Source organism: Macrosteles quadrilineatus, unplaced genomic scaffold, assembly GCF_028750875.1.
Source record: "Macrosteles quadrilineatus isolate MER2022 unplaced genomic scaffold, UCM_ALF_1.0 Scaffold_5__1_contigs__length_97177068, whole genome shotgun sequence".
Classification (NCBI taxonomy): domain Eukaryota; kingdom Metazoa; phylum Arthropoda; class Insecta; order Hemiptera; family Cicadellidae; genus Macrosteles; species Macrosteles quadrilineatus.
In genome coordinates, this window is record NW_026542598.1 from 53,700,032 (window position 1) to 53,719,355 (window position 19,324).

At 33.1% G+C, this 19,324-nt stretch overlaps 1 protein-coding gene across 1 annotated transcript in view; it reads left to right on the plus strand.

Moving 5' to 3' along the window:
- The first annotated feature begins 7,877 nt into the window (after positions 1-7,877).
- Positions 7,878-19,324, plus strand: part of LOC128994613 (glutamine synthetase 2 cytoplasmic) — a 62,014-nt gene continuing 50,567 nt past the window's right edge. The window contains exon 1 of the mRNA XM_054419279.1: positions 7,878-8,009. The gene's annotated coding sequence lies outside the window, so the exon portion shown is untranslated. The remainder of the gene's footprint in view (positions 8,010-19,324) is intronic.

The window sequence follows — 19,324 nt, forward strand, 5'->3', positions numbered from 1 at the left end:
TTTACAAGGCTTATGTTTACCTATGTGTGTTTTATTATTGACAATATTAGGGTTTTATCTTGGTGATCTATGAATATTCTAATGGAAAAATCGTTCCTTTGTTATCTTAGTGTAGATTTTGTGATTTTTCTTTGCTCTTTGGAAGGAGGATGAACAATTGTTTAAATAATAATTCTTAAGTAGATTGTTTTATTTTCTTGAGATTTTTATATTTTACAAGAAAAATGTTAAAAAAAAACAAAATGCCAGGAACTAACCTTGAAATTGCCTTCAGCTGATCCACAAGTTTGATAAATCCTCAAGTGATTATTTATGTATAATCTATGACAATAATAGTATTCAGTGTACATGGTAAAGTAAACTGTTCAACTTTTTTTTATATCTGTGTAAAGAGGCAAGCAGAGTGAACTAGGGATACATTATGCAAGGGAATAATTAGGTTGTTTTTGTATACCTTAACTGGATGTTGTTGCCAGAACAAGCTGTGTTTAATTTGCATAACAAACTGGAACAATTAGAATGACTAAGAGTAAACAAGAGTTAGTTGGTTTGAACTCGTTATGTACAAGAAGCAATTTTGTAAATGTATGGTTGTACTTTTATTAAATACTAGCTGGCCCGACAGACGTTGTACTGTCCTAATGTGGTATAATGCTAAAAGCTCGTTCATTTTCAAGGTGAGCTCGTTCGCTACGCTCACTCACCTTTAAGAGAGAGCTCGTTCGCTGCGCTCACTTGCCTTCAGCTTAGCTCGTACGCTACGCTAACTCGCCTCCAGGTTGAAGTTCGTTCGCTACGCTCACTCACCTTTTGGTTGGAAATTAGCTGTTGTCATAAATTAAAAAAAATTATAGGGCTGCACCCTGTTGTTAAACCTATTAACCTTTAAATGTATTGAGCATCACAGAATCAAATTGATTAGTTAAATTAGAGCTGTTAAGATTCTTTAATTCCATTTAAATATGAGTACTCATAAGGTTTACATGGGAAACTCCAGAGCCACTGGGGCGGAGCCCTTTAGACGGATCTGCACCAAACTTCACACAAACCATCCTTGAATAATGCTTAATAAAGCCTGAAAGTTTCATTACAATCTGTCGAGCGGTTTCGGAGTCCATAAAGGACAAACAAACAAACATACATACAAAAAAACATACATTGGATTTTAGATTTTATATATATAGATTTCACATATGGTAGGTGTAAAATGGTGTGAGATTACCTGGGTGCTGGATTTTTATTTCAGGATTAGTTTTGCCAACAGTGTCATGTGGAGGCTTCTGATTGGCTGTGGGAATATCATTAACCAAACTTTGGTTAACGATACAATAATACAATATATTGCCTCCGTGGTCTAGTGGGTAGCGTGTCGGGCTGATAAACTGAAAGTAACGGGTTCGAATCCCGCTGTTAGCACTAATTTTATGTCTACAATTTTTTCATTATCAGCAAGTTTGGTTGGTTTGGTTAGGTTATGACAGTTTAATTTTATAATTAAAACATTATAAAATTAAATTTAAACCATTTTTATAGTTTTATTAATTTTATAAACAGAACTATTTTTTCAATTAAACCTTCATTCGATTTCTATTTTTTCATTATCAGCAAGTTTGGTTAGGTTATGACAAGCAGTTAAATTTTATATAAAAAAAAAAAAAATTAAAATTGTATTTGAGGCATTTATAATTTTATTTTATGAACAGAACTATTTTTTCGATTATTAAACCTTATTCATTCGATTTTTTCATTATCAGCAAGTTTGGTTAGGTTATGACAGTTTAATTTTATAATTAAAACATAATAAATTGAATTTGAGGCATATATACCTAATTATTGTATTTTATGAACAGAACTATTTTTTTGATTAGTAAACCTTCATTATAGTCAATCAGAAGCCTCCAAATGACACTGTTGGCAAAATTAATCCTGTAATAAAAATAGTGCTAACTGGGTAGCTGTAATACTGACTCTAATCAGCTGTTTCTTTATTCACTGGTTAAAAACAAAATTGTCAAGGACATTCAGGGTTTTTTATTTTGTAGGTGGGAGGAAGCAGAGGCGGCCCTACATATAGGCGAACAAGGCGGTGCCTGCTTTTCAGGGGCCCCGCACAGTTGTATTTCAGGTATTAAGAGAGGCTCGCTGTTGAACTTCGCCTTGGGCCTCTCAATCTCTAAGGCCGCCACAGGGAGGAACTATAGATAGTGATGATAGCTCTGATCCAAATTGCGTAGCATTATCAAAGAAATGCAATACAGCTAGCACAGACATTATAAATTATGATATAATATTTTACAACTTATTGTAAAGCAGTTTTACTTATAAACGTGGAGAGCTGGTGATAATGTTCTTTTGGAGGGTTGTTCTAATCAGAACATGTGATGCATTATCATAGCATGAAGTGTAAGCACACACCTCTCTATTGATAAAGTTGTAAAGAGCTGGTAATCCTCTTCAATACTCAATTGAGTCTTTAATTCTCTTCTAGAACAAACTGTGATAAAAGTTATGTGATGTCCTACAATGTCTGAACAATATAAATGTAAATGAATTACAACTTTTACTGCTCTGCTGTGTCTGTAAATCAGTGTAATTGATCAGTGTATACTCAGTGTACTTTGATGCCATGCTGAACAGTCGTGTGGGGACAAAGTTCCAGTAGGGAAATATCTCTTTTAGAATTAAATTGAATGTTGAAGGTTGTATCAACCAAATTAGATAACATTCCCTGTTTAGTCTACAGGGATGAAATTTGGAACCAAAGATCCAAACTAAAAGGTATTGAGTACTGTGTGGATTTTTACTAGGTACCTTTGAAGCAGTTCCAAAAGTAACAATCAAGTTACATGTTTCGGCGAGATAACATTGTCATTGAAAACACATCAGTTCAGGAAAAATATTTTATAAAATTTTGACACTTTTTTCAAGATGGTGGCCAAAAAACATATTTTGCGCCACAGTATTGATGTATATTTTTAGTATGTTGATTAGAAGCATACTACCTACCATTCACAGCAAAAATCATTTATGTTGCAATTAATTCCACCTTAAGCTATATTTTCAATTATTTCTACTGCACTAGTAGCATGGTTTTAGAATAAAAAAATTTAGTCAATTTGGGCCTCCTACGACAAGAGTGTTCGGAAATCAGTTTTCTTCTTTCCTTAAATAGTGAAATTGAAATACTTATAAAGTTTACAGACTCTCGGAGAGGTACCAACTGAGAAAAAAGTGCCGATAGTTATTTGCTAATAACATTTCAGAGACATTTGAATGAAACTTACAATGATAGATTGACACTTTGATACACAGATTAAGCAGCTTTCAGATAACATTATGTGCACAGTTACTAAGTTTAACACTTCATTTATTCAAAGGACTCTGGTGCCACTTCATTTATGAAGTAAAAAGATTTGAGGAGATACCTTGAAAACTGAAAAATTTAACTACGTGAATTTTGAAAGTAGCCTTTTCTTGATATAATTCATTCACACAAGTAATAATACTATTTATAGTGTGACACAGCACATGTAGGTATATATTTACTTAATTTATTACATTATTTAGTAGTATAATGGTAGTATTCAATAAAAATTATAAATTTTACAGATCATAACATATTATATTTATATTAAGTGTCATAAAATCAAACATTTCAAGTTCCTTTATAAATTTCATGTATTGTTTGATGTCTTTTTTACCCTCAGAAATAAGTTTCCATTAGTTTTTGTATAAGAATAAAAATCCGTAAACATTATACTGGGTGGCGCATAAAGAACGCATGGATTTGAGTTGAGTGGTGAGAGCGATAGGAGCGTAGTGGAGGGACTGGGCCTGGTTGTTTTGTAGGTTAGGGTGTCCAGTTTTAGTAGCAATGGTGCAGAGGTCCGTGGTACATCGGATTTTTGCGGTAGAACATTTATTCAAAAGTAATTAAATCTGTTAAAACTGTTCAACGGCTTTTCTGCACAAAGTTCAATGTTCCGCGAGTCCTGAAAAAAGTACGGTAAGGCCCAAAAATAACGAAAGTTACACCAAACGTTAAGTTTCAAATCGTGCAGTGGTTTTTGATGCAATTCTTTTGGGTCTTCTGCTGCCAAATAGTGCCAGTTTTGCTTATTGACATAACTATCCAAATGAAACTGCGCTCCATCATTAACATCACACACAAAACGCCATCAGTGGCAAGAACATCAACCATTCTCTCAAAACAGTTTCCATTTTCGTAATCACGTTCATAAATCTTCTGTTCGATCATAATTTTGTAAGGATGAAATTTTAACTCGTCTTTCAGGTTGCCCTGCAACGAGCGTCAAGACAAGCACACAGTTGGAGCGCATCGCCTAGTGTAACAGACGCCCTTACTCTGTCGACATTTTGTGGAGTTCGCGCCGTGCAAGGACAACCAAACCACTTCTGCTTCATAACTGATTCAATTGTGCGAAAAGGAGCTATCCAACAAAGTATTGTGTTGCGATGGGGTTTTGTTTTGAACCATTGAACTATGCACGGAGAAGCCATTGAACAGTTGTATAAGATTCATTATTTTTTAATAAATGTTCTACAGCAAAAACGCGATGCGTCAGGTTGATTGCACCATTACTACTAAAACTGGACGCCCTAACCTACAAAACAACCAGGCCCAGTCCCTCCACGGACGCTTTTATTGCTCTTACCACTCAACTCAAATCCATGCGTTCTTTATGCGCCACCCTGTATAAAGATAATTTATCTAAAAAATATATTATATCCTTCTTGATCAAACTGCTAAACACAAAGGATAACAAAATAAAAATATAGGCTAAACTGAAGAAAAAATTAACTTATTAAAATAACAATATTTTTGATCTTGATCAATTAGAGAATGAGTATAAATGATTTCTTAGAATTTATATTGATATCTATAAGTATAAAAGAGGATGTTTGTATATATATTTGGCAGTGATAAACTCAGACACCGCTGAACCGATTGCCACGAAACTTGGTACATACGTGTAGAATTTCATGGAATAGGTTTATATACTTATAAAAACATTAAACTATAAATAACCAAGGCTGTCTTTATTTATTTAGGGTCAACCACCTTCATTGTTGTTTTTCTTCCAAATAGATTGTAGGGGTTAACTGTGATACAGTATACGATATTAAATCCTGCGTTGTCCCTATAAAACATTTCATGTGAATCCTCTTCTCGAGTCCAATAAATTATTTTCAGACCTTAAAAAATATAAAATTATAAAATCGGTCAATTTATTTACCAACCACAATTAACATTACATATTACACATAATGTACATTATGTGACATAATTATGTTGTCTGGATGGAACAATAGCTTACCTATTAAAAGAAACATTGAAGACTTAAAAAAATGTTCAAGGAAGAAAATATTCTAGTTCTTGTGATTGCAGAAATGTATTATTTAGTAAAATAGTAGGTAGATAACATGAGGAATAAAGATAAACATGATTTATGAACAACTATAAACCTTTTGTGTTGTTTTGGAAGCTTAAAGATACTAACCTAAACCTATAACTACCGGTACATAGTTAGTTTAAGTTGTGTTTCTCCTTTTAAGAATTTCTCTGTCCAGGCAAAACTTTAGTCTGAGTAGTTGATTGGATAAAGAGCTCGCCTTCAAAACTCAAGTTTGCTAGTATGATCCCAAGTGCCAAAGCGGAGTTGACTCATTGGTCATTGGAATTGGGATTAATGATACTTAAAAATACCAAGATTCCCTTACAAAAAAAATTTAAAAATATATAGCCTACAAAAATCTTTTTTTAAGCAAAAATGGAATTTAAAATTTTTAGGTGTCGTTTTAATATTATGATGTCTCATAAAAAAATATTCATATTTATTTAACAAACCTATTTCAGTGATTCCAAATTTTGCTTAAATTGTATGGCCATTGGCTTATGCTCACTAAATTAAGATTGGTGTACACAATTGACAATGAAACCAATTCAAAAAGTAGGTAATAAAAATTCTAACCTAAAAAAACTAACTGTTTAACCTATTGCTAAATTTTGTATCATTCATTCCTATTTACAGTATAGTAATGCTGGTACTCGGGTAAGAGGAAAACTACAACTACAAAGCATACAGAGTACAAGATGGATGATCGATTCTCGGAGTTGTTAACATTGTTAGTAGCAGACGAGCTGTTAAAGCTGTTAACAATGCAGTGATAAGACACAGGTGTTATCACTAGTGGGTCGTGACTGATAACAAATACACGTGGTCGGCCTACCTGGTCACGTGATTGTAACAATCATGAGTCACGTGATTGCAACAATGTAACAGAAATGCCTTTGTCGCACATACGCTCACATCGTGTGAAATCATTGCTGTGGAAAGTGAAATGATAAAACTTACTATATTAGTCATGGTCCAGTAAAAGGTATTTGGAAGTGAAAAGTTTATAGGAATATAAGATGTAATACGATATAAGAAAAATAATCTTTAAAAATCTACAAACGTACGAAACGTCCATAAGAAATGTATGGGGGAGAGTTTTTGTTTGAATATATCTTCAAAACGAAAAAAATATATTTAATGGATTTCGGCATTGAAATCAGCGTGAAAATCTAGTTTATAATAATGTGTCACAACGCTATCATTACATAAAAAAATCATTTATATTTTGGCGACCAAAAACGCGTTCCCTATCGAAATGAAGGACTAACACCCAATAAATATCGATGGTGGTCTCAAGTCAATTTCTCAAAAAAACGTCCATAACAAATTCATGTGGTAATTTTTTTATTTGTCTAATGTTGGGAATAGCTACAATTAATTTGTAGTCGTGATTTTAGGGGGTTTCCAGTGCATCGATTTTGCCCAACTTTTAGTATAACTTGTAGTATTTCAAACATGCACACCCAACACTACAAAATAAAGCCATGACACATTTTCTTGCAATTTACTAACGACCCATGTGTCTGTTTTTTGTTTGCTTAGACTATAAAGATTTTTTTTGTATTTTCTCATATTTGCCGAAATAGATTTGTTGGACAACTTCAGATTCGTGTTCAGCACCACCAAATATATAAAGTGAGCTCTAAATAACAATTACCTGTAAACTTTCCACTTCAAACCCTTTTTAAACCCCATTTGACTGGACTATCATCCTTATGGATCGGCTGAGAACAATTCTAAGGCCAGTAAGATTATTGAGGGGGCTTATTTCCTTTTAGAAGTGCACTGAAATAAAATCGTGATACCATGATAAATTAAAGCATAGACTGAAAATGCTCCCTAACATATCAGTCGTCCTTATGGATCTGCTGGAGACAATAAATTGTCTCGGTCCTGTTTTTGTAGCGACGTTAGCGGACGTTATTGTACGTTGTATGTTTTGTTATTTAACCATTTAAAAACTACGTATTTTGGATTTTTTGAAAGTTTAGTTTAAGTTTTACTGTGACCCTAAAGTTTTTTTTTTCAAAATATCGAATTAACAATAATGTTTTAATGGCTAGTTTGTATTTTAGGGAAACAAGTCCTCTTGTTAATAATACAGGAGAAGCAAGTTAACTCAATGATTGACACACCATCTCGTTTGTTTCCTGGTTATTGTGTCGAAGATTCCTCTGTTATCACAAATTGTTATACTTTCTTCTTGTGATATATTCTAGGACTATTTTTCATATACATTTTGGCTGTTTTACTATCTATTTTTAAAGTCTGTGCCCAGTCATTGCTTTTAGTACAGTAGCTTATTATTTAGGACGACTTTCTTATGTTCCTAGTTAAAACTATTTACCATTGTTGCGAATTAATTGTAACCACTCATTTACGTGAATGTGTGATTGTCACCAAGTTAAGTGCATGACACTCAAAGTAGTGAAGGCACGAGGCGACGGACGGTGGAGTGATAAGAAGTGGTATCTGCGATGCGCGCGCATTCTATCGGCGACCAGCTGTTCTGTACATGTATGTAGGGGATTGCTTGCAGTCGATCTGAAGACACGGTACGACAACATACCTCACAGCTGATCAAAACAGGTAGGATCCCATCACTTAACATGCAAATACGATATAGTTCTATGTGACAAAGTTATTTGAATTTGTTCTGTATATGAATCTCTCTCTGGGATGCGGTGTCAAAACTTGTAATTTTACCACTTTTTATTTTTATCAATTAGATTATAGGAGTGTCGTCGTTATGTGCGATTAGGTTGGTCAATGATAAAGATTTTAGATTATTTTACTTATATTCGTAGTCATGGGTCAAATTGATTTAAAACTTTGATTTAAAATAAATGAAAACTAAAAATATATCCGATTTTTTACTATAATAGGTTCACTGAATATCCATTTTAGTTTATGAAATCTATTAATTATTCTATTATTTTGCCATATTCAGTTAAAATAATATATTGATCCCCAAGGAATACTGAACTACAATTTAACTTCAGTAGTATTATCACAGAGAGTAGCCATATTCGTGTCTGTGGTATTATTACTTTCTAGGCATTACATAAATATTCTTAAAAAAGTACTAAATTTCTAATTTACGATGAGATTTAAATTTTGAAGGGCCATACGACAAAAAACACTTACCATCGGTTCTGACAATAATTAATTGCTGTTGCGGCCAATAGATTTGTTGTTACCTATTTTTAATTTTCGATTTTGAGCAGCATCAAAGAGTTTGGAAGGTATACAATCGCGATCACGATCATTGGCATTCACGATTGCCTGTCTTCAAAACAATCACTAAGCGATCAAAATGTCAAAATAAACATTTCATCGACTTTGGATTAGCGCATGCGTGTGCTCTCAGAGTTGCATTCCAAAATAGTTGTCTGGATTTAGCTGGAGTCGCTAACTATACAAAACTTCCTCTTAAGTCGATCGTGGATCGACACTAAATGGGTGGATCAATGTTTGGTTGACAGCTCGCGATTTGACGATTGAAGTATAGATATATTCCACTATTTCCATCATGTAAAGCATTTTGTATTTCGTGAGATTTGGATTGTACTAGACTTTTGCTTCCGGAGAATAAGTAAGTACAGTAGGCTCAAAATAATCGCAAACAAGTTTAATAGTTATCAATTAAATATTGAGGCATGTTAACCTGTTTTGGTAACTGACTCATGGTTTTTCTTTGTTTAGAACACGCAATTTGATCGATGGTTTAATGTAAGACATGGAAGTGGAATATTGTCTGTGGCATTCAACTTGCTTATTTTACAAAGTAATTTAGCCAATCAACGTTTTATTGAGCCAGTTTCTACGTGACTTGTGTACTTTACATTCAGTGAACTATTGAAGATAGCTTTTCACACCATAATCGAGAAAAAAGCTGGTGCGATTTTGAAAATGGTACTTAATGGTAGTTTGGTAAAATGGTAGTTTTTTATGGTTAGAAACTCAGCTGTTTCCAATCGTTGGGTTTTTTAATGGTCCCACTTAAAAGAAACAGCTGATCTCAGTCAGTAAAAAATATACTTTAAAAAATAAAAATAAATAAGGCACTCACCTTTAATTCATTGTAGTTTTCTAAATACACCTTTAAAATAGGCTAGTTGCATTTTAATCTAGTACTAGTGATACAAAGATAATCCTTTTCGTATATTACAATATTTACAATTTGATTAACTGGAATTTTGGAGATTAAATAGGATCTTCCGACAAACAAACCAACGCTATTCAATGTAAACTTTCAAAGAAGAAATTGTTGTCATCATAGGTAGAAGAGAGAGTTGTTGAGTTTAGACTGATAATTGCCAGACGGGTTTAAACAAAGGTCCTTTCCTGTTTGGTTACTCCCAGAATAACCTGAGGAACAAATCCTATCTACCAAAGGTTATTTCTTCGAGGCGGGCAAGACTCAGTTATAATTGACTAGTGTACAATGTTTAATAACAAACAAGAATCCATATATAAATGTGAACGTGCCCATGAACTTTTGAGAAGTCACACCCCCATAAACCATATAGGCTACTTAAAATGTTCGTCATGACGAGAAACCTTGCGCAAAACTATCCATTATTTCATCCCTTTCTAAAGGGAACTTTCCATCTTTCCATGTACCTAATGTTAAAAATACCTCAGCTGTACTTATTTGTTTGTTATTTTTTCAATTTATTACCTTATTAGAACCAGGTGTGATTATTTGTTCGTATTACTTCATTCTGTAGTAACTTATTATTAGCTAGTTTATAATAAAAGTTAGCTTTTGTTTCCCTTGTCTGTGTTATAACTCACTAACCAACTACGGCTATTATTGTTATTGAAAAGAAGGAAATTTACTTTAGTTTAAGGGGAAATACCACACAGTGTTTATGAGTACGTACGCAATTAGAGTTAATTTTTGTTATTATTAGTTAGGTTGATATGTCAGTATCTTTTTTTACTGTACTAAAAGTGTTGTTTCGCTTTTCTTCACATCGTCTGGACGTTTACCAATGCTATAATAGTTACGTGCCAAAAAGGTTTATTTTCTTTCTGTTATCTGACCAAGTGCAGAACCATGGACCCCTCTTTAACAAAATTATTGATCGCATTTGCCTGTTTTAAGCCTGTTTTCTTGTTAACCAACTACTGGATAACAAACCTTCTTCTCAAACCAACTACTGGATAACAATAAGTTAATCCATTTACATTTTTTTGTAAAACGTAGACCTAAACTCGTATTGCTAAGGATGTTTTTTTTAGTAGCATAAATTATCAATCCTCACAACTAAACAAAGCATATTCAAATGAATTGTTTACCCTGATGAACAATTTGTATCTAGCACCTCTTAAGACATTGGCGCCAGCCAAATGTTACACCCCCCTTATTTATAACTAAGGAGTCATTCTTCCTTAACTGTTGGTCAATTGTCATTTTATATGCAAAGACCAACTCAAAGCGGTAGTGACAACGGGTCGCTGCGTCGTTGTATTGTTGATGTGAATGTTGTATGACAACACGCATATGTATGAATCATTAAGCCTAACCAACTCTATGTGGTCATGTTGTCGATAAGACACATAATGCATACGAACATTGTTTGTCATTGTCTTAAGAACTTTAAGTAGTTTTCTTGATTGTGAATTCGGAAGCATGTTTTGTTGTGATTCATTTGCGGTTCTCTTAAGTGCAATGCTGGCTAAATGTTTCTCAACTATTTTAGGACACATTTTACTATTTTGTAGTAAAATGAGAGTATGAGCAATATAGTATTCAAATAAAACGTTCGATTCGGTTTTACTATTTTACGTGCTAAAATCATGCAAAAATACGCTAATATTGTGCTAAAATAATTGAAATAACAAGATAAGATTGAGCTTCTACTGGTACCTCAGATATTGATTTAACAAGAATACAACAATGCAAACAGCTGTGTAGTAATATCAATGTAAATACAACGGACGCGTTGCAGAAAGTCAACAGTCCCAGAAGGTCAAATAATTTATACCTGTGCCGCTAGGTCAAAAACTACAATGTTTGCAGTGTCTGTAGATCAAAAATCCCAGTAAGTCAAATAGTACAGTCCGGGCTAAAAACGTAGTCTATGTTAATGCAATTGACTTATTGGGAATTTGACCTAATGCAACAGCAGTTTTAATATAACGAAATAAGATAAAATATAAGTTCAGTTTCGCTGAGTCAACAGTGCCGGAAGGTCAAAAGTATAATCTGTTAAAAACAACGATAGTCCTCTCGACGCATGACTTCAATAATTTCGTGTTTTGGTGTACTTAAAGCTGTGCTAAAATTTTGAAATTTGGCACAGAGCTTCTTGGTTAGTCCTACTCGATGACTATTTTGTTGGAACTTTAAACTATTTACCGATCTAATTAATAAAAATTGATTTGTACGGTGAAATAGTTTTAAATCGTGGTTTCTAACATGAAAAAGTTAGCATGCGAGATTTTTTGTTTGTTTTTGGGTTAGAGAGGTTTTGTTTGTGGCAAAGTTGTAGCCAAAAGTGTGATGCGTAAAATATATTTCTTTGAATTTTTTACAATCAGTGGTTCAGTAGATAACTTGGGTTGAAGAGGACGGCAAATTTAGCATTTCGCAACGCATGGAAAGAACTACATCGTACGATGCGACTGCTGAGTGGACTTTTAATTTATAGTTAAGGACAAGAAAAAGATGAATATACAGATCACCAGTACATTCATATTATTTATAAAACATCTTTCTTTATTACCAGCTTACATTTTTCACTTATAAGAATACATAATAAACTACAATATAATATACTTTACTACACCACAATATTTACTTATCACCATAAATCTTTAACAAAATAAAACGTTAACATTTTTAAAATCCAAAGTAAATCAATATAATATTTCTTTTTTGAAAAATATATTTTAAAAAAAGGCGATGGTAAAATAACGACAGGCGAGTTTCGATCTGGGTGTTTCAGGTTTGAATCTAGGAGGATTTAACATTAATTAACATTAATGTTTAATCCTCCTAGGTTTGAACTGATTGAGAGGAATACATGAAACCGAAGGGGGGATAGGTAGCAACAAGTTCACTAGTATTTACTAGTGTCCAATTACAATTTGATGGATTTAACCAAAACCTTTTCTATTTCACTTATTTTCAGCTGTTAAATTTCAAACTATACGTTTTAGCGACTTATCATCATCATCGTTTGAGTTTGGGTTTGCGGCAATGTATTTTTATGAATAAAACCTTTAATTTGATACCAAACTTGACCTCTGCTGCTATTAATTGACTGTATGCACTATTAATTAACAGCTGTGTCTAAGGATTATGTCGGCCTTAGTCACAAACAGGACAACAACATCGCTCCACTCACCCCACACTCATCTCCATTCATACTTGGCTTAAAATGCATCCATTTGTATGGTCACCATTTCAAAGCAACATGGCTACATTATCGATCATAGATATAATAACCATTATGAATTAGCATTATTCGGTGTAGAGTTTGAGACCATTGTCTTTAAATTTCAACACAAAAAAAGTTTTGTTAATAAATAGTTTAGTTTGTTCGTATTTTTCCGCCTACAGCCCACTCATCACACTCATCTCCATTCATACTTGGCTTAAAATGCATACATTTGTATGGTCGCCATTTCAAAAACAGGTAAAATAGTATTAAAATTATATAAGAATTTTGTCTTAGTCTTTGTGGTCCACCCCCCTTAAGGGATAAAAAAGTGATAATAGCTTAAGACAGTAGATATTTATGGCTATTATTGATATACCAAGTCTCACTACTTTATCTATATTGTTAAAAAAAATATAGCCAATCCAGGACTTTTCAACCATACTGTAACGCCAACACGAAATTTTTCCGTTGAACTCTTCCGCATTTCTTAGGCGATTTTGACCATTCATGTCTCATTAGAAAGAGCGTGTCACGTACATTTGCAAACCAACATTACGTTTTAAAATCCCTTGGGCTCAGACCCAGTGGCTCTTAAAGAACCCATGTTATGCCTATGAAGAACATATTGATTTATTTATATAAGGATCAGCTCAATTAATTGCTGTTATGCAATTCAAGGAAATAATGTAGGCTACATTATTAACATGTTACTGATTTTTTTGAAATACTATATTTACTATTTCTATTTGGGTTTGCTGGATAATTTAATCCATTTTACCAAACAATAAAAATTAATTAAGTAATATATTTCATGAGCAAAGGACCTATTGAAGTCCTCATCAACCAAAAGAATGCCTACTAAAGCAAATAAAATTGAGACGAACATGTAATGCACGAAATCAGGTGGTTCTTAAGTATGTGAAAAAATGTATCGCTATTCAAAAACAGTCGGAAAACTTGTAAACATATTCGTGACAACGGGTGTAACATGTCTACATTATCATTGACAAATGTGGACAACCTTATACGAGTGTGAGTAAGTCCGAAACAACTCTAAAAAACAATAAACAATAAATTGCAAGAACCGTTGCTTATATCATTTTCAGATAGAATAGGCAATTTAAAAACTTTTTTATCCTTGACATTTTTTCGATAAACCCACTCGTTTAGGAGTTACAGCATATGGAAAAATGACTTCCGGTGTACATTTTACATCATGTAGCTCCTAAACAAGTAAGTTTATAGCTAAAATGCGAAGAGTAAAAAAGTCTTACAATTGCATCCACATTCCAAAAAGACCATAAAATTCATTAAAAATATGAATTATATTACTGTATTAAAAAAATGGCGGCAAACTTGAAAAGTGGAAAACTTGTTGTTTTTTAGTCTTTAAGGAATGTAGATGCAATTCTAAGACTAATTTACTTTTTACAATTTTGCTCTAAACTTACTCGTTTAGGAGCTACATGATGTAAAATGTACACCGGAAGTCATTTTTCCATAGGCTGTACTCCTAAACGAGTGGGTTTATCAAAATAATGTCAAGGCTAAAAAAGTTTTTAAATTGCATATTCTATCCAAAAACATGATCAAAAAACTAAAATCACATTTTTAACTGCCACAAAAAATAAAGGAATGTCCCCCATTTAAAGTTTTCTCTAATTCTTACCGTTTCCGATTTCCCAATGGTGGCCTCCTTGAGTTGATCACCCTGTATATATGAATTTGAACGGATGGTGTTTTTGGCCTCTAGGGACCTCAAAACGAAAAATTTAATCGGTCCCGGGCCCAGGTGTTACCATAAGTACTACGGTAATAGCTTATTCCCTATATGGGAAATTCGCCAAAAACCTAATAGTTATATAGAACAATATTACATTCAACCAGCTGTTAGTTAAAACAAATTATATGGGACTAAAACAAATCAATGAGAACAAAGATTCCTTTAAAAAATCACTTGAACATACTACAATTTTACTATGCATATTTAATTAATCTGCCATCCTCATACCTAAGAATTGAATGTATCAATGGTCAGCATTACACATAGAATAAATAGGTCAACTCTAAATATGTCTTTAAATTTGTTTCCAAATGCTGAATTTGTGTCACAAATGCTGAATGTATACAGCTGTTATGTTAAGCAAATTATATTGTACTAAAAGCTAGCTTAAGGTTAGCGTCGGCTGCTAGACTTAAAAAAAATTAAAACTTAATTTCTAAAAAACTGGGACCCTTAATTATAATTATGGCTTTTTACATTCCCTAGTTCTCAAAATTATCTTTCTTTCAACACAAAAATAATGAAAATCCGTCGACTGGTTGATTCAGAATGTGAAAAACCCCCATTTACGTTTTAATAATATATATGATAGTTTGGACAGGTTTCAACCCTTCCGAGGCGTAATACATTTACACAGTTAATGTGTAGACTACATTATAACTCATAAAATAGTTCTAAAATTAAATGGGTCTCCTTTTACAAACGTATATAATAACCAGAAATTTTCAGATCGTCCTTGCGTGTATTTCATGCCACAAATTTTGACGAAAGGCTTTTCATTACATAAACTATACCTATTTACAGTGTTGACCAAACAGTTGGCAAGAAGCATTAATAGATAAGCTATGTACCAAATATGATAATTTTAGCTCTATTCTAATTATGACAAAACACGAAGTAACTAAAAGCGAGTTTTGTTGGTGTAGTAAGCGTTGCGGGAGGTCTACTTTACACTGAATCGACGTTCACTTTTATTGCTTTTGATCTTCCGGCACTGTTGACTCGGCGAAACTGAACTTGTATTTTACCGTATTTCGTTATATTAAAACTGCTGTTGCATTAGGTCAAATTCCCAATAAGTCAATTGCTTTAACATAGACCACGTTTTTAGCTCGGACTGTATTATTTGACTTACTGGGACTTTTGATCTACAGACACTGCAAACATTGTAGTTTTTGACCTAGCGGCACAGGTATAAATTAATTGATCTTCCGGGACTGTTGACTTCCAGCAACATTCCCAATACAACACTGAGATAGAAATAATGGGAATGTTGCTGGAAGTCAACAGTCCCGGAAGATCAAATAATTTATACCTGTGCCGCTAGGTCAAAAACTACAATGTTTGCAGTGTCTGTAGATCAAAAGTCCCAGTAAGTCAAATAATACAGTCCGAGCTAAAAACGTGGTCTATGTTAAAGCAATTGACTTATTGGGAATTTGACCTAATGCAACAGCAGTTTTAATATAACGAAATACGGTAAAATACAAGTTCAGTTTCGCTGAGTCAACAGTGTCGGAAGATCAAAAGCAATAAAAGTGAACGTCGATTCAGTGTAAAGTAGACCTCCTGCAACGCTTATTACACCAACAAAACTCGCTTTTAGTTACTTCGTGTTTTGTCATAATTAGAATAGAGCTAAAATTATCATATTTGGTACATAGCTTCTATTAATGCTTCTTGCCAAATGTTTGGTCAACACTGTAAATAGGTATAGCCTTTCGTCAAAATTTGTGGCATAAAATACCCGCAAGGACGATCTGAAAATTTCTGGTTATTATATACGTTTGTAAAAGGAGATCCATTTAATTGTAGAACTATTTTATGAGTTATAATGTAGTCTACATATAAACTGTGTAAATGTATTACGCCTCGGAAGGGTTGAAACCTGTCCAAACTATCATATATATTATTAAAACGTAAATGGGGTTTTTTCACGATTCTGAATCAACCAGACGATGGATTTTCATTAGTTTTGTGTTGAAAGAAAGACAATTTTGAGAACTAGGGAATTTCAAAGCTATAATTTAAAATTAGTGTCCCAGTTTTTTATAAATTAAGTTTTAGTTTTTAAAAAGTCTAGCAGCCGATGCTAACCTTCTCCAATAAGTCAATGCTTCTAGCTAGCTTTTAGTACAATATAATTTGCTTAACATAACAGCTGTAACATTCAGCATTTGTGACACAAATTCAGCATTTGGAAGAAAATTCAAATACATACTTATGGTTGGCTTATTTATACTATGTGTAATGCTGACCATTGATACATTTAATTCTTCGGTACGAGGATGGCAGATTAATTAAATATGCGTAGTAAAATACAGTAGTAGGATGTTCAAATTATTTTTTTAAAGTATTCTTTGTAATCATCGATTTGTTTTAGTCCAATATAATTTGTTTTAACTAGCAGCTGGTTGAATGTGCTATGTATACTTATAAAAGGCAAAGCCCTCACTGACACACTCACTCTCACTCACTCATCATCACTAATTCTCCCACTTCCCATTTACCTAGGAGGCTGAAATTCGATACTGTACACCGATTCTTTGGGAATTAAATAGGAAAACTGAGTAATTTTTATTATGATAGGGCATTCGAGCTTCGCCCCAGTGGCTAGTTTCCCATGTTAACCTTATGATTTTTCATATTTAAAAGGAATTAATGAATCTTAACAGCTGTGTCAATTAAACAATTTATGACAACAGCTAATTTGCAACCAAAAGGTGAGTGAGCGTAGCGAATGACCTTCAACCTAAAGGTGAGTGAGCGTAGCGAACTAACTTCAACCAGGACGTGATTGAGCCATGCGAACGAGCTCATCTTGAAAATTAATAAGTTAAACGGGGCAAAGCCAGTGGGTACAGCTAGTTATTCTACAGAACTATTAGGTTTTTAGCGGATTTCTCATATAGGGAATAAGCTATTACCGTAGTACTCATGGTAACACCTGGACCCGGGACCGATTTAATTTTTCGTTTTGAGGTCCCTAGAGGCCAAAAACACGATCCGTTCAAATTCATATATACAGGGTGATCAACTCAAGGAGGCCACCATTGGGTATCGGAAATGGTAAGTATTAGAGAAAACATTAAATGGGGGAGAAAACATTACATTCCTTTATTTTGTGTGGCAGTTAAAAATATGAATTTAGTTTTTTTGAAATCCAGCTGCCATTTTCCAAAATGGCGGCCAACTTTTGAAATTTATTCTGGAACATCCATATTTTATCATGCTTTCGGATATAATATGCAATTTAAAATTTTTTTTATCCTTGATACTTTTTCGGTAAACCCACTCGTTTAGGAGTTACAGCCTATGGAAAAATGACTTCCGGTGTACATTTTACATCATGTAGCTCCTAAACGAGTAAGTTTAGAGCAAAATTGCAAAAAGTAAATTAGTCATAGAATTACATCTACATTCCATAAAGACTATAAAATAAACAGTTTTCCACTTTTCAAGTTTGCCGCCCTTTTAGAAAATGACCGCCATTATTGAAATAATATAATTAATATTTAAAAAAAAATTAGGCTATGGTCTTTTTGGAATGTGGATGCAATTTTAAGACTTTTTTACTCCTTACATTTTCGCTATAAACCTATTTAGGCGCTACATGATGTAAAATGTACACCGGAAGTCATTTTACCATAGGCTGTAACTCCTAAACGATTGGGTTTATCGAAAAAATGTCAAGGGTAAAATTTGTTTTAAATTGCATATTCTATCCTAAAACATGATCAAATATAGGGTGTTTCACAAGAAATTTCAAAGTTGGCCGCCATTTTGGAAAATTGCGGCTGAATTTCAAAATACCAAAATCATATTTTTAACTGCCACAGAAAATAAAGGAATGTTCCCCATTTAAAGTTTTCTCTAATTCTTTTGACTGGATAGGAAATATGCTGTCAACTCTTATTATGCAGTTGGAACATATTTTGTTACATACTTCTATCTCTCGGAAACGGACAGCTGGATTGCAATATTTTAATATAGTTTAGGTTTCCAAACTCAAAACCAAGTACCTAATTAAAAATTGCCTATAATCCAGTGTTGTTGTAATATAACGTTTTAAAAGTTTTTCTTTTCAGTGATATATACATGTAAAGGTTAAACTATTTATTCTTGCGATAAACCGTTCTTGTATGAAAAAACATTTGTACAAATCTTAAATCAACAGGTTAACTTGAGTTATTTATTCATTGATTTCGCTGTTTCAACGATTACCTCATCCATTGTTGGTGACTGAAATACAATAATTTAATTAAATTGTGGAAACTAAGTCCCGAAATGGTAATAAATAATGAAGAAACCCATATTTAACGGATATTTTTCAAGGTGGCTTGGTTTGGTTAAACTGGTCAAATAATTTAGTTTAAATGTTCTTTTATATTACTATTTATAGGCTTAGATAAAATGGTGAAGTTTTTTACTGCCTGAACATTTTGAGTTTTATAAAGAAAATTGGACACCTTATTTTGTGAAACGTGATATTATGGGCAATTCTCATTCAAAAACGTACTGTTTTTCTTAATAAATTTACCATCCATTATTACCATCTATCTATCTATCTATATATATAATACGCTAAGCCGATTTTTGTAAACATAACTCCTCCCTCATTTTTAGACCGATTTTGATAATTAAAGTGTCAAAAGAATGGCCCTGATCTGTAGTTATGCAAAGTGTTTTTATTTTTTGGAAATCTTTATTAGTTCGGGCTGGAT